This window comes from Thamnophis elegans, chromosome 5 (genome assembly GCF_009769535.1).
Source record: "Thamnophis elegans isolate rThaEle1 chromosome 5, rThaEle1.pri, whole genome shotgun sequence".
Lineage (NCBI taxonomy): Eukaryota > Metazoa > Chordata > Lepidosauria > Squamata > Colubridae > Thamnophis > Thamnophis elegans.
Window position 1 is genome coordinate 67877735 of NC_045545.1, and position 16224 is coordinate 67893958.

The following is a 16224-nucleotide window of genomic DNA, read 5'->3' on the forward strand; positions in this document are numbered from 1 at the left end:
TATAGCATTTGAAGAATCTTGTAGAGCGAACTCTGGGAGAAATACATGAGGAAAGAATGAGATTTATGCCTAACAAAAATGTACTAAATATGACTTCCTTGGCCATCCTGGTCTAATGAATACCTTAATAAAATTCCTATGTCAACATTCTCTGCATCTAAATGCCATTTTTGGTGGCATATAAAATTCATTTTCTCCCATACAGCATCATTTGATAGCTTCTGCTCACCATACAGTTAGGGAACTAATTTGAGTTTCTCTACAAGACTCGTTTATCTTTGAAATGGAGTCTTCTGGCTTCCAATTCGGTTCATTTCTGAAGGATATAATAGTCAATGGGAAAACTTTTTGTTGTTCTTATAATAGAGGCAGTCCACAATACTGAATTGAATTCATCTAATTTCAAGTCATACTACATGAGAAGAGGTCATCCAAGATCTCAGCAGACCATGATGCTTCTTGCACATAGTCAGTGACAGTTTTCTGCCATTATGTAGTGTTTTCCTAATTGTATTACTTAATTCATTTCTTTAATGTGTTTAATGTTCTTGACCTGGGCTAATCCAGCCACCCATTGGGCTTTATTTAGATAATGCCTAAAGGAAGTGCCTCACTGGCAGTGTTTTTATTATGAAAGTTTATTTTTTAAAAAAAGTAAATGGCAAGAAGAAAAAGAATTGAAAAGAAGAAAAATAGACATACAGCAAGATGCAAGTGAAAAAAAGAAAAAGATAAAGAATAAGAATGACTTCTGCCTTTCTTCGATAGAGATAGAGAGGTAGTGTAGCACTGACTTACTGTATTTTATTTCTTTGACTTTGTTTAAAAGATTTCCCCTCAGGGAAAAGGGCGGCCTATAAATCCTAATAAAATACTAAAATACTAAATACTAAATTTGTATGCTTCCCATTTTAGAGCATAATTCTTAACTAATCTCTTGACAAGATATTTAAACCTGCTCTGATGTGCAGCATTTAAAAAGTCAGCCTCAGATGTGGTATTCAACCAGTTCTGACAGATTCTGGCAGTGGTGGGTTTCAATTTTTTTTAGAACCTATTCTGTGGGTGTGGCCTATTTTGTGGGTATGGCTTGGCAGTCATGTGACCGGGCAGGTATGGCCAACTTGACATCACTCATCACACTCAGTCACATGACCACCACCCCAAGCCATGTGGCAAATTTTTGGGGGACTCCTATGAAGCGGGGGGGAAGAGAGAGGAAAACCTCCCAAAAATAGACAACTGGAGGATTAAGGACCGAAATTAGGGATATTGGGGAGGCAGGACAGAGAGGAATCCAGGAGAAAACTCCTGAGCTTGCCGCTGCTATCTGGTGGATTGTGCCACTGGACCTCTCCATGCTTCTCCGTTCACCACTCCAAGGTATGGGACTTGACACTGAATTGGGCTATGATAGTGCTAATGGACGGGGGGACCGAGCGATGGAGCAGCTTCTGGATGGGCGGGGGTGAGCGAGCGAGCAACAGGGCCAGGGCAAGTGTTCCAGAAGTTACTTCCGGGTCCACCAGTTGAACCTCCTCTCACCAGATCAGTAAATTTCACCATCCAGTTCTCCCAAGCCGGTGCAAACTGGCAGAAACCCATCCCTGGGTTCTGGAGAACTGGTAGGAGAAATTTTGAGTAGTTCGGAGAACCAGCAAATAGGCTGGCCCTGCCCATGCTGCCTCCCAGCCTCCCAGCTGATCTTCTTTTGTTGCCCTGAGCAGGAGAACGGAGCTGGAAAGCAAGTTAATGGGGTAGGGAGGGAATGGGGATTTGGCAGTATCCTTCCCTTGCCACGCCCACAAAGCTATGCCCACAAAGCCATGCCACACCCATAAATCCATACCCACAGAACCACTACTGGTCAGCCTTCACCATATGTTCAGTGTATGGAACATTTGCAGAGCCCTGGATTAGAGGACCAGGATAGAAGTACAACTTCTCGTCGTAAAAGTGAGAGCAAGGTAAAGAGCTTGAGGCTCTCCATATGGAAAAACCAAGAACTGAAATAACTGATATTATTTAATATTATCTGTGCACTTCAAAAGAACAGTGCTAAGTATGAATTAAAGTTGCAACATTTTGTATTGTTTGTTAGAAACTCAGAAAGAGCAGAAATTTCAAATATGTTTCTTAAGGCTTCATAGTCCCCATTTTAGTTTATTGCTTCAAAGCAGCTCCCCATTTTTATTTGTAAATTTGCTTAGATCAGAGTGGTTTAGTTGAGATTTATTGATTGCATTAAATTACTCATTTGCAATTTCTTACAGTCCTTATGTTTATATATATAATCTCTAATATCTCAGATACATAATGCCAATTTCCAGCCATTATTACATTGATGTCTTGCAATTTGACTTCCCATAAGAAGTCTCTGATTATACCACTGCACAGCTACTATAAATGTCAATAAATGCAAAACATCGTTTTGCAGCATGCCATCTATCAAGGCTGGCTGATGCTAACAATTAAACACAAATGTAATAAGGTATCAATTTGCAAATATCCTAGAAACATCTCCTACCCAAGAATTATTTGGAGAGTATTCAGCAAAAGCATTCAAAACAGATGCTCAAGATATCTGAGCAAAGGCTTGAAGACAGTTCACAATCTCTTATTTCATCAATATTTTAAAACTTTTTTAGTTGTAAAACTACATACATCCTGTCGTTTTTAGCATAATTTTGAAATATAATGCATTTATTATTTTTATTGTGGTGTATGTACAACTGTGGTTTTTCTCAGCTTTTGGAATTTCTAGAAATTGGCAAGTATTTTTAATTTTTGGTGGTTATCCTTTTGTGGCTATAATTGGTAAGAGAATAAAATGTTGTCATTTAACCATTGAGAACTACAATGTGAACATATCTGAATTTAAAGCAGCTGTTGGAAGACCTAAGATAGCTGCTGAAGCTATCTTGGAAAAACATCAGTGGAACATCAATTTTAATTAGGCAATTAAATTTAATGGAAGCCTAAAAAGTCAGTATGGAAGAACTGATATTGAACAGAACCCATGCAAAGTATTAAGAGTTATTCTTAATCATAATTAATATAATAGTTTGTTTGAAACAATTAGTTTCAGTACATTTTTCATCAAGACCAAGCCATAGAACATAGAAAATGCCTTATAATGGCATTTATAGTCTATAATAGTCCATTTTGTCCAATAGCATCAGACATTGTCTGGCAGCAGAGATCCAGGGGAAAAAGTCTTCCAGACATCTATGGGCATAGTTGAAGATTGAATTTGTGAAATCGGCATACAAAATTGTGTTTTAATGCCACACCATTGCTCTCAAAAATCTTGAAACAGTTGACCAAATTAGATGTAAAGTAAGAAAGAGTGAAGAAAAAGGTGGTTTTTGTGTAGAAAAAGGAACCTACCAAAAGCTTCTGGAAATGTTATCATAGGTAAAAAAAAAAATAGCACAGTGGAAATAGCTAGCAAATGCAATGCTTGTTATTGAGCTATGGTAGCGCAGAGGTTAGAATGCACTATTGCAGTCTTACTCTGCCCACTGTCAGGAGTTCGATCTTGACCAGTTCAAAGCTGCCTCAGCCTTCCATCCTTCTGAGGTTGGTAAAATGGGAACCCAGATTGTTGGGGGCAATATGTTGACTCTGAAAACCCCTTAAGAGATTGCTGCAAAACACTATGAAACAATATAAAAGTCTACATGCTGTTGCTATACTATCTAAGCAAATTGTGGTTAAGATCTTTCTTATTTAAGAGAATTCTTCCTGCTTCCTCTCAATTCTATTTTGATAGAACTGAACTCATTAAGACTATGCCAGCAAAAGTAAGGTGATTTGTTTCTCTGAAATTCTTTCTCCACAGTGCCAGTATGTTTGCATTTACTTTAAAATATTTGTAGACTGTTCAAATCCCTTGAGGCTTGGGATAGTGAACAACAAATGATATTTATGTTAGCAACGTGCTGGAAAGAAATTGCTTTTGCTTTTTGTTTTTAAATAAGAAGAAATGTTATGTGAAATTCTCATTCGTAAATTATATTATTCCTGCAGTGATCATGATTACAAAAAGCCCAAAGGATGCATGTGAATGTTCTGCCTTTCACTGATAATCTCCATTGGTAAACCAGGTTCCCAAGGTTTAATTCAATCCCAAGTAAGTCTTAAGGAAGAAACTTAAGGATGTTTTCAGACTAGAGATGATAGAGTAATATCTAACAGGAAATATCAGCATTACTCAAAACATAATCACATGAAATTCAAAGAATTCTAACATTGCTATGAATGAAAGAAAAAAAGATAAAAGTCTTTTTCAGGGAAAGAAACATTTCATTTAGGTTAGGTTACCACAAGAGACAAAAGCACTTCCTTTATCCTTGGGCCAATCCTGAGCAATTTATTGGACTGGGAAAGGCAAGTGATGAATAAGCAGGTGATTGTGCTTCTCTCTGCACATATCCATCCTACAGCCTTGAGATCTATAAACTGAAAATAATCTAAAATCCCACCGTTGAGAATATATCATTATTGTCTGTTCTAAAATTACAGTCCAGTCAAGGGAACACTAATCTTATACTATTATTCTGCATAATAAATAGAATGTTGAAAGTCCGTAACTATTTATTCCCCTGGGTGGAGGCTTCTACATTGGATCCTCAGCTGTTTGGTTCAGATATAATTTGTAAAAGAGGACAACTAGAGTTTTTCCTATTTTTTTTTACTATTAATTTGCCTATACAGGTAGTCCTCAACTTACAACCACAATTGAGTCAAAACTTTCTGTTGCTAAGTGAGACATTTCTTAAGTGAGTTTTGTCCCATTTTATGACATTTCTTGCCACAGTTGTTAAGTAAATCACTGCAATCATTAAGTTAATAATACAATTGTTAAATTGTATTATTAAATTTGCTTGTCAGAAGCAGTGGTGGGTTCCAGATCCCATTGCAAATAGTACGCTGTGCCCAGAGCCAGGTGTCCTAGTCAGGCACGCACGCTACACACGCGTGCACACACCACTGCCCTGAGATACCCAGCTGCTTGGCGGAGGTCGCACAACCACTGCATGCTGTGCGTGCATGTGCAGTTGGCCCGTTTGCATTATAAACAGCTATGGAACGCGGGTGGGTGGATGAGTGGGTGGGCCAAATGAGCCACCGTACCAGTACGGTGGCTGCTGCTTCCGGCTGCTATTGGTATGGCCATATTGGGCCATACTGCCTGGAACCCACCCCTGGTCAGGAGGTTACAAAAAGTGATCACATGACCTCAGGATACTGCAACCCTCATAAATCATTTAAATACGAGTCAGTTACCCAGTAGTTGAATTTTGATCATGAGAATGGTGCAGTGGTGGTAAGTATGAAAAATGGCCATAGGTCACTTTTCACAGTGCTGTTGTATCTTTAAACAGTCACTAAATGAACTGTTGTAAATCGAATACTACCTGTATTTTACACATTGAAAAATTCCCTTATCAGAGCTGGTGCATATTTTGATTTTGAAATAATTGCAGATGTTGTAGAACATATTACATTGTGATTGTTTTATATTGTATTTTTATAAAAGCACCTCAAAATATCAGTTCTAATGAGAGTCAGACATATTATATTCCAAGCGGTTTAAGACATAGCAATTGATAACTTATATTAAATGATTTAGGAAGGCTTATGAATCTTTCCTGTTTTATTTCCTGTTAGTATATTTAAAACAAAATGGCAGCTACTTAGGGTTCAAGACTGTCATGGCTTTTTCCTTTGATAAACCATCAAAGGAGTCATAGAAGTCAGAATTCTACATTACTGACATGTGAATCAATGTAAGCAAGAAAAAAAGCAAGACAAACATTTTTAAAATGATAAATAAGAGAAAACTGAATTGATGCATAATTATAAGGCTTTATTTCTCCCTCCAGGGAAAGATTGAGCTTAATATGAACTGTGGGATGAGTATATAGGCAGGCTCTTTCCCTCCATGTTTTCCAGTCAGCAAATCATTAAAGCAATTATAATTTCATAGCAATTTGATCTGCCTTTGATTTTTTTGTGATAATTCAACTCAAAAGACTTGCTTTCTCCAGGGCAGAAAAAAATAGGCAATGAAACACATAAGTCCATACTTAAGGTACACTTGAAATGTTACCAAAGGGCCATCAAATATTCTCTCTGGAAAATAGAATAGAATAACAGAGTTGGAAGGGACCTTGGAGGTCTTCTAATCCAATCCCCCGTTTAGGCAGGAAACCCTACAGCACTTCAGACAAATGGCTATCCAACATCTTCTTAAAAACTTCCAGTGTTGGAGCATTCACAACTTCAGGAGGCAAGTTGTTCCATTGATTAATTGTTCTAACTGTCAGGAAAATTCTCCTTAGTTCTAAGTTGCTTCCCTCCTTGATTAGTTTCCACCCATTGCTTCTTATTCTACTCTCAGATGCTTCATCTTCTGATAACCTTATGATTGGCGTGCCATGTATTCTAGTCCTTAATCAGAAGTTGATCAATATAGAATTACCGCCAGAATATCTTGGTGCTAAAGAATATTGGCAAGTATATTGGACCCATGTCCCTCCTGGCTGGTTTCGACCAGCAGGGAGGTCACACGAGGCTGGCTCCAGAGGATTGTTAATACCTCTCTACCGGAGGGATCTTTCCTGCTGCCCCTAAAGGACGCGGTGGTAAGACCCTTCCTTAAGAAGCCTTCTCTGGATCCAGCTATTCTTAACAACTACCGTCCAGTCTCCAACCTCCCTTTTGTAGGGAAGGTTGTTGAGACGGTGGTGGCCTTTCAGCTCCAATGGACCTTGGATGAAGCTGATTATCTAGATCCCTTTCAGTCGGGTTTCAGGCCTGGTTACTCCACTGAAACTGCTTTGTCGCTCTGACCGATGATCTCTGGCGGGCCAGGGATAGAGGACATTCCTCTATCCTGGTGCTTCTTGACCTCTCAGCGGCCTTCAATACAATCGACCATGGTATCCTTCTGCGATGACTGGGAGAGGTGGGAGTGGGAGGCACCGTGTTACGGTGGTTCTCCTCTTACCTCTCAGATAGGTCGCAGTCGGTGTTGGTTGGAGGACAGAGGTCCACCCCTAGGCCCCTAAAATATGGGATGCCTCAGGGCTCGATCCTGTCCCCCATCCTATTTAACATCTACATGAAGCCGCTGGGTGAGATCATTCGTCGGACAGGATCAAATATCATCAATATGTGGACGATACTCAGTTGTATCTGTCCGCCCCGTGCCAACTTATTGAAGTGGTAGAAGTGATGTGCCAGTGCCTGAAGGCTGTTAGGGCCTGGATGGGAGTAAACAAGCTGGCACTCAATCCAGACAAGACCGAGTGGCTGTTGATGTTGCCCCCCAAGAACGGACCAGATATTCCATCTCTTAGCCTGGGGGGTGAAACCCTTCGCCCCTCAGAGAGGATCCGCAACTTGGGTGTCTTCCTGGATCCTCAGCTGACATTAGAATACCATCTGTTAGCTGTGACCAGGGGGGCTTTTGCCCAGGTTCGCATGGTGCACCAGTTGCGACCCTACCTGGGAGGCACTTCAAATGGTCACTCATGCTCTCGTCACCTCTAGGCTTGATTACTGTAATGCACTTTACTTGGGGCTGCCCCTGAAGAGTTTTCGGAGACTACAATTGGTCCAGAATGCAGCCGCACGAGCGATATCAGGTGTACCTAGGTACACCCATGTTACACCCATCCTCCGCGAGCTGCACTGGCTTCCCATCGGTCTCCGAATGCGCTTCAAGGTGCTGGTTATTACCTTTAAAGCCCTACATGGCTTAGGACCTGGATACCTATGGGACCGACTCCTGCCACATACCTCCCAACGGCCTATAAAATCTCACAAATTGGGCCTCCTTCGGGTACTGTCAACCGGGCAATGCCTGATGGAGAGTACTCGGGAAAGGTCTTTCTCTGTAGCTGCTCCGGCCCTGTGGAATGATCTCCCCGCAGAGATCCGGACCCTTCCCACTCTCTCGGCCTTCCGTAAAGCCACTAAAACCTGGTGTTCCGGCAGGCCTGGGGCTGTTGACCCCAAAATATGGTCCAGCCCCACTTGGAATGGAGTGCATGGTGTGTTTTTAAATCTATCTTTTCTTTCCTTCCTTTTCTTTTGATTTGTTTGTATTGTTAGCCACCCTATGTATTGTATGCCGCCCAATCCTACGGGATTGGGCAGCATACAAATGTTATTAAACTTAAACTTAAACTTAAATATATGCAGAACTTCAGCTAGTCAATAATCTCTTCATGGTTGGAGAGAGAGGGTGGAGGAGATGCTACTGTGATTGTGCATCTTGAATTCCATCAATATGAAAAAGGCATGGAAATGCCTGTCATACAAGCCATTATCTTTTATTTTCTAGCCCTTAGCGCAAATTAAAACCAAACAAATTATACAAACAAAAATTGGAATATAGGTAGGGTTTGTGGCAGGTTAACAATGGGACAAGATTTATGTTACATTTTTTTCATGTTATAAATTGAGGCACTACAGGCAAAACAAGACCCAGTGGTGCAAAGTAGCAGAAAGACATCTTAATCCACTGTGCTTTTTGCAGAGTGTCAAAGTTTTCTTGGTATCCCAGCCTAGCCTGAGGTGGCTTGTCAAATGTGATTGTGTCAGCTCTGGCTGGATCCCTTCTTCCCTCTCTTAGTTCTGGTGTCATAAATCTTTTTCTTACCTGAGCTTCAAAGCTGCAAAATGTCAACTACACTGAAGATGCTTTTTCTTGTAAATCTCTAAACCTCTTGATACTGTGGAGAAAAATATATGATTCGGTATCCTATCTAATTCAGCTTGGCAATTTCTTTCTCCTTGACCAGAGCTCATATTCCAAAGAATTCATGGCATGGGTGAATGACCTTTTCTTTGTCTGAATAATGAAAGACATTTCTCAAATCTTATCAAGGCTATCAAACCAAATTAGATGGTTATCTCAGAGTCTAAGTAGACAATGTGGGCTGATGAGATACTGGAGCATCCTATGAGAGACTCCCTAGGGATTGGAAATGTGTGCAGGTGCTTAGATTCAATGGTGAATCCTACTGGATTGGGAAGGGGAATGGGTAGAAAATATCTGGTCCTTTGCCACAAGCAGCAAAATGATTGTTTCTATCTGAACTAGTGTCATATTAAAGTTATTTTCCCTCTATTTTGCGGAATAATCTTTTAAATTTTGTTTTCTATTTTTTTCCCCTGTCCGGATTCATTTTTCTTATACTTTATTCTTGATGATTTAATATCCTGTCATCCTGAGAACTATTCTTTTTAAGCAGTATGTTTACATCCAATAAATACTCCCAATTCAAAATAAATTATCTTGCATTTTATAGAGCCTCTAAGGCCCCTCTTGAGTTTATTCTTAAAAGGAGTTGTATATGATAAGCATAGTAAAATCTTAACTGTGTATGCTACATTTAATAAATTGTTTTGATAGGGTTTTTTTTGAGTAACAGGGTTGAAGAGAGAATGAATGAATGAATGAATGAATGAATGAATGAATGAATGAATGAATGAATGAATGAATGAATTCCAAGTTGGAATGTTAAGCATTTGTTCCCTGATCAGTTTTAAGTAATACTGATGTCCCTCAATTGTATGGTCTAAACTGAAGGTCCAGTCTGAGATATTTTATGATCTGAAGTGGAAACCAAAGTGATACATCTCTCTTTCATAACTACATAGAGTAACCACACCAGGGAAGTTGAAGATAACCCATGGGTGGCAACGTTGAATTCTATGAAACTTACTACTATGGATATTTCAATATCAATTGCCCCATTCTACCTAATAGGACTATCTACTCTAATACTTCCCAAAATATTAAAATCCCTAGATAATAATGCATGTATGGCACAGCCACAGTTCCTTCCAGTTAATGTTCAGGGGAGTTTTGGTTCCATAAATGTTGGGAACAATACCCTGAATAATTTCAGGGCTGACAGCTCTCTTTTGTGCCCCAGTGCTACAATTTGCATTAAAGTACAGAAATCCAAATTTGTTGATGAAGACAGAGAGATGTTTTCTAAAGCAGCCCAGTATTTTTAAAAGAATAAAAATTTAAATCAGACATACAGTAAATACATCTATGCATAATTTATGATAGCTCCCAAAACTAGAAGTGATGATTTTTATAAAAGCAAGCCCAGATTTACTTGTAGTAGTGATGGGTTGCACTTACCTTCGCTACCGATTCACTGATCGTGCACGAGTTCCGTTCGCACATGGACCTAACTCACAGTGTACATGCACTCTACTGCCCTTGCGCCAATCAGTTGATTGTCAGGGCTCGCGCAGGTGCCACACGCTATGCGTGCATGCACAATTTGCCTTTTGCCATAAAAACAGGTATAGACTGCAGGCCGGTGGGCCAGCCAGACAGTGGGCCAAAAGAGCCACTGTACCGATTCGGTCTCAGCTGCTCCGGGCCACAACTGGTTTGTGGGGAAGTAGCAAAAATTAGATTCTGCACTACAGGATCTGAAAAGGAAAGTAAAAAGTAGATCTAGTAAATCTTTTCGTGGTGGCAAATACAGTAGTCCTCGATTTACAACAGTTTGTTTAGTGACCATTCGATGTTACTGAATGGCACTGAAAAAGTGACTTCTGACCATTTTTCCCACTTATGACTATTGCAGCATCCCCATTGTCATGTGAATAAAATTCAAATGTTTGGCAATTGACTCATATTTATGACAGTTGCAGTGTCCTAGGGTCACGTGATCCACTTTTGCAACCTTCTGACAAGCAAATTCAATGGGGAGACCAGATTCACTTAACAACCTATTAACTAATTTAACGACTGCAGTGATTCACTTAACAAATGTGGCAAGAAAAATGTAAAATGGGGCAAAACTCACTTAAGAAATTTCTCACTTTAATAACATAAGTTTTGGGCTCAATGGTGGTTGTAAGTTAAGGACTACCTTAATGGGTCTAAATTCTGTCTCTGGCTTAATTGTGAAAGGAGCAGTTACAACGTTTGGTCTTTATGTTTCATTGGGATTCTGTAGGGCCCAGATATGAAGAGAAGCCCTTGGGAGAGCTTTGAGCCTTGGGAGACAAGTTGTTATTACAGCTTAGAAGCTCCGACTATCAAACTTGCAAAACAAATGGTACTCGTCTTTGCTTTGGGGAAAGATCTCTATCAAAAGGGAACCTAACATCCTTTGCTAGAACAAAGCAGGCTGAAGTCAGTTAGTGGTGGACAGATTCTAACAAGCAGCTCCAGCTGAGCACTTCCATGACTAAAATGCATTCAGCCTTCAGCAGTCATGAATGTTCTCCCTTGGCAATAATTCAACTAATGGGCAGTGAAATAAAACTCAGCAGATTCCTGCCAGGACAACAGGGTTAAGCGTTCCAAGCTGCCAGTAATATAAAGCTTGAATCCATACCCAGGGCAGAACAGTTGGCTGTTTACGGGGCTATAGTAATAAGCTGCTTAAGTCTCCAAAGGCATTTTTTGGCAGCTAAATTCAGTTAGCTGAAATAAAGGACAAGTGACAGAGAAAAAAGGAGGGGTTAGAATAGGCCAAAAGAACCTGATCTCCCCCCCCCCCCATCTCCACGTGGGTGCACACAGGCATGTTTCTGTAGAGAGAAAAAGGGGGAGAGATTATTAAAACAACAAAAATCTCCAAGAAAATAAAGATAATAAACTAAGTTTATTTACAGGACTTAAAGAGCATCAACACTGAGATACCATACTTCATTCGAACTTGACTGAAACATCTGAATTTGCATCCTTTTCATTTTCCTTTATTCTTTCCATTGTCTTTTCACCAATGATTATATCAAAATACTTCCAAATAATGAAATGAATAACCATCAAGGTAAAAGGCTCATTACTCATATCTTCTAGATCAAGGACATATATGTTTGTACATTTTAAAACTGCAATATTTTGGGTCATTGGTTAACACAGGATATTTATGGGCAGCACCTCAAAAATAGAAGTATATATATTTTTCCCATTTAGCGGTTAAACTGCTTTCAACTTATCTGTAGGAATTTGCTTAGTTGTATACTTATTTATTATGCTCCATCTTATATAGGATTTTTTAGTGAGTAGAAAACATGAACCAAAGATTCTCCATGGAATTTAACAAACCATGAAATGCTTGAAATGGCAAGATGGTGGGTTTAAAAACATTAATCAAAACTGACTTCACTCCCCAATAGGCTGCAAATGTATATGGAAAAAAGGATTTGAATCATCTGATTTAGTTGATTCACCTGGTAAATGTTTTCAGTTTGGATCTAATTATTAGATCATTGATCCTGCCATAACAATAAATTAATCCATTTAATCTCCAATTCATAAAGATGTCTTGGAATAAAGTAAAACAATTGCAACCACATATTATGAAACTGCTACTATATTTCCAAATATGTTTGTTTGTATTTCCATGATCTAGGATTAGTTAACCAGAAAGTATAAACGTCCTAAATATTTGGGACTATTTACAAATTTAGCCCAAAATAAAAGCTAGATCATCATTCTATCTATTTTAAATCTCACCTCTGCAAATTCCACTGAAATTAATATGTGGTGAATAGAGCAAGAGAATAAATAGCTTTTCCAGTTTGATACTTTCTGATCTTAGGAAAATAACTCTCAGAATAGTTTGAATAATGGCTGGGAATTCCAGGAAAAGTAGCCTCAGTACATTTGAAAGGCTTTTTTTTTTAAGGAATCTTATCATTGAGCAAATATTTCCTTATTTTGATACCGTCTTATACTCTTAAGTGAATTGGAATTGAAATATAAATTCTCTGAGAGCTCATGGCTATATAAGAACATGTACATGGGACAAGGTGTATAAAAAGAGCTGAAGAAGAAAGATTGAGATCCCTATTTTTCAAGCAGTAGACTTCACTGAATTCACAAGAATGTGTGTAAAGAATTAGTCTTAGACATACATATGGCTGGAGATGGGAGGAGGTTATAATGCAATTCTGTACATTGCAATAGTAATAGCACTAAGACTTACACTTCACTGAGTTTTACAGTCCTCTTTAAGCGATTTACAGAGTCAGCATATGGTCCCCAAAACTCTGGGTCCTCATTTTACCCACCTCGGAAGGATGGAAGGCTGAGTCAAGCTTGAGCAAGTCAGGATTGAACCCCTAGCAGTCAGCAGAATTAGCCTGAAATACGGCTTTCTAACTTCTGTGCCACCACCGGAGGAATACATTCTGTGAATTCTATGAACTTTACGTTTGACTAGTTATTCAAAGGATTGCTTCCTCCAATTTTGGCACTCTTTGCCTAATATTTGGACATTTGTGGGGTGGGAGGAGAAATCCCTTTGAGTCAGCATTGACTCCTGGCAACTGCCTGGATTAGTCCCGGAGGTTTTCTATTCTATTACTATATCTGTTTTCTTGGCAACATTTTTGGAACCTGGCTTTGTGCCTAAGACAGGATTAGAGTTCATAGGCTCATATATGATATGCTTCTGAAATGAAACAATGGCAAGAGATTCAGAAAATATCAGCCAACTTGTACTTTTCCCTTGCTTCTCCCCATCATTTCACCTTAAGTTTCTTCTGAATGTAAGCCAATCTAGATTCATTCTTGATTGGTAGCTCCCACCAGGGTTTTGTTTTGTTTTCTAGCATACCAAGGCTAAAGATTACTATATATTTATATACTTTATTTTTCTTTATTTATTTTTCTCTTTCTTGCTTGCTCTTTCTTTTTCCTTCTTTCCTTCCTTCACTCTCTCTTTCTCTCTTTTTTTCTTTTTCACTTTCTTTCTTTCTTATTTATTTATTGGTAGCACTGCAATTATACATCTGTAAGCCATTCATAACTCAAGTACTAAAACAGTAAAACCAATAAAACCACACCAACAACATTCATTAAAACAATGCAAAAATAAAATAATACGCTACCAATCAGAAAGTGGTTAGAGAGCAGAGATCTCCAAGAGCTCTATTTTACAGTAGCTGCTTTTAGAAAGCTGACCATATCAGAGCCAATCAGATTGGACATGGAGGGCCTTTATCCCATAGAGTTTGGAATGTAATTTGTTTAATTTTATTTATTATGCTGCTCATCTCATCTAGAGGCAACTCTAGGTACCTTACAGGAGTCAACACTGGGTGGAGAAATACTGTTTGGAACTTCACCTCCTGGACTGGACCAGGATTCCTGAGTCATCTGCATATGAGGAAATCTGACTAGCTAGAGGAGGAGGAAGTATCTTGGACTCCTACTTTGCAAGAGCTTATAGGTTAAAACAAGCAACTTGATCTGAACTTGGAACTGACTGAAAGCCAATGAACCCCTTATAGTATAGGTATTATACTAAACTGACAGATACAAGTCAGCTGCATTCTTCACTAACAGTTTCTAGGTAGTTTTCAAGTGTATCCCCAGCTATAGTACATTTCATTAATCCAATCAATAAATTATGAGTGATTGATTGATTGATTGATTGATTGATTGCTGTATAAGACTGTCCAACTCTATAATATGAATCTAGATGGTGGACAACAACAAAAAACCCTAAAAGAAACATAACATTAAAACATACACAATATATCAACATGAGTATGAAATGCAGAATATAAAACCCTAAAAACAGTTGCAAACAGTATTCTTACTATAGTTTCTGGCTATCATTTCATCCAGTTTGGTCCAGGTGCAGTGGTGAATCTAGAAGCATCCTCAAAGTTATATATCTGGTCATTCAGTGGGAATGCCCCCTCTCCCCAGCCAATGGTAGTGCCACTGAACAACTAACATGTGGTTTCTGAACAAAATGCCACCCCATCTTGCTAGGATTCAATGTGAATTTGTCCAGAACAGTAGTGGGTTGCAGGCAGTACACACCGGTATAGGCGTACCAGAGCCTGCCCGGAGCATCAGGTACCGTTCCGGTATGGTGCTCCAGAGGGCCCACCCGCCCAACTGAGCTCCTTACCTTTTCTTTAAAGCCTTTGGTACTTCCTCACACGTGCATAGCAGGTACAGCGCCTGCGTGATGCTCCGCCGAGTAGCTGGAGCATCACGGAGGCTTGTGGAGGTGTCGCTGGCAGGTACAATGTATATGCATGTTGCGTGCGTCCATGTGGGCGATGCCAGGCCCATTCCAACCATACAGGTTGGAATGGGATCCAGAACCCACCACTGATCCAGAGCTACATAGCATTCAGACATCAAGTAATGATCTCTTCTGTCTGGTTCTAGGTAGAAATAAATAACTAGATGTCATCAACATATTGATGATGCCTCATCCCAAATTGACAGATGATTTCCTTCAATGGCTCCAGGAATGTTAATTAGCATTGGTGAAAGAATCAAATCCTGCAGTACTTCGTTGTATTTAATGAAAAGAAGGGCTAGTGGTGACATGATAGCATGGTTCCAATATCTAAGGGGCTGTCACAAATAAAAGGGAGTCAACCTTTTTCACCAAAGCACCTAAAGGTAGGATATGAAGACATGGATCGAAGCTAAGAGAGAAGCAAACTGGAATTAAGAAGAAACTTTTTAACTGTGAGAACAATTAATCAGTGGAACAACTTGCCTCCAGAAGTTGTGGGTGCTCCAACACTGGAAGTTTTTAAGAAGAAATTAGACAATCGTTTGTCATAAATGGTACATAGTTTCCTTCCTGAGCCGGTGGTTGCACTAGAAGATCTCCAAGGTCCCTTCCAACTCTGTTATTCAGTACATCATTTAAAAAGGGCCAGTAGCTCAGTCATTCATTCCGCACTATTGACTTTACTGCCCATTCAGGAAGCAGTAGAATCATTGATATTACATCTCAGAACTGTTGTAGAAGGCCTACAACCATGATGGTGAACCCATGGTACACCAGAGGTGGCATGCAGAGCCCTCTCTGTGGGCATGCGTGCCATTGCCCCAGCTCATCCAGCTGGTTGTTGGGTTTCTGATGCATGCATATGCACCAGCCATATGGTCCTCAGGTTTCTGCGGTGTGCATATATGCTGGCCAGCTGGTCATTGGGTTTTCTGTGCTCTGGTGCACGTGCGCACCTTCCAGTTTGGGCACTCTGTGCCAAAAAGGTTCACCATCACTGACCTAGAAGGTTATGATGATTGAAGGTAGCAAAAGTATTTAGAAGTTCTAATAGAGCAAAGAAAACTGCAATCCTACTATCCTAGTTCTGGTAAAGGTCCCCCACAAGAATGACCAGGGTTTTTTTCCTTGTTACCTACTTAAATCTCAATTCTGAATGAAAGGGATT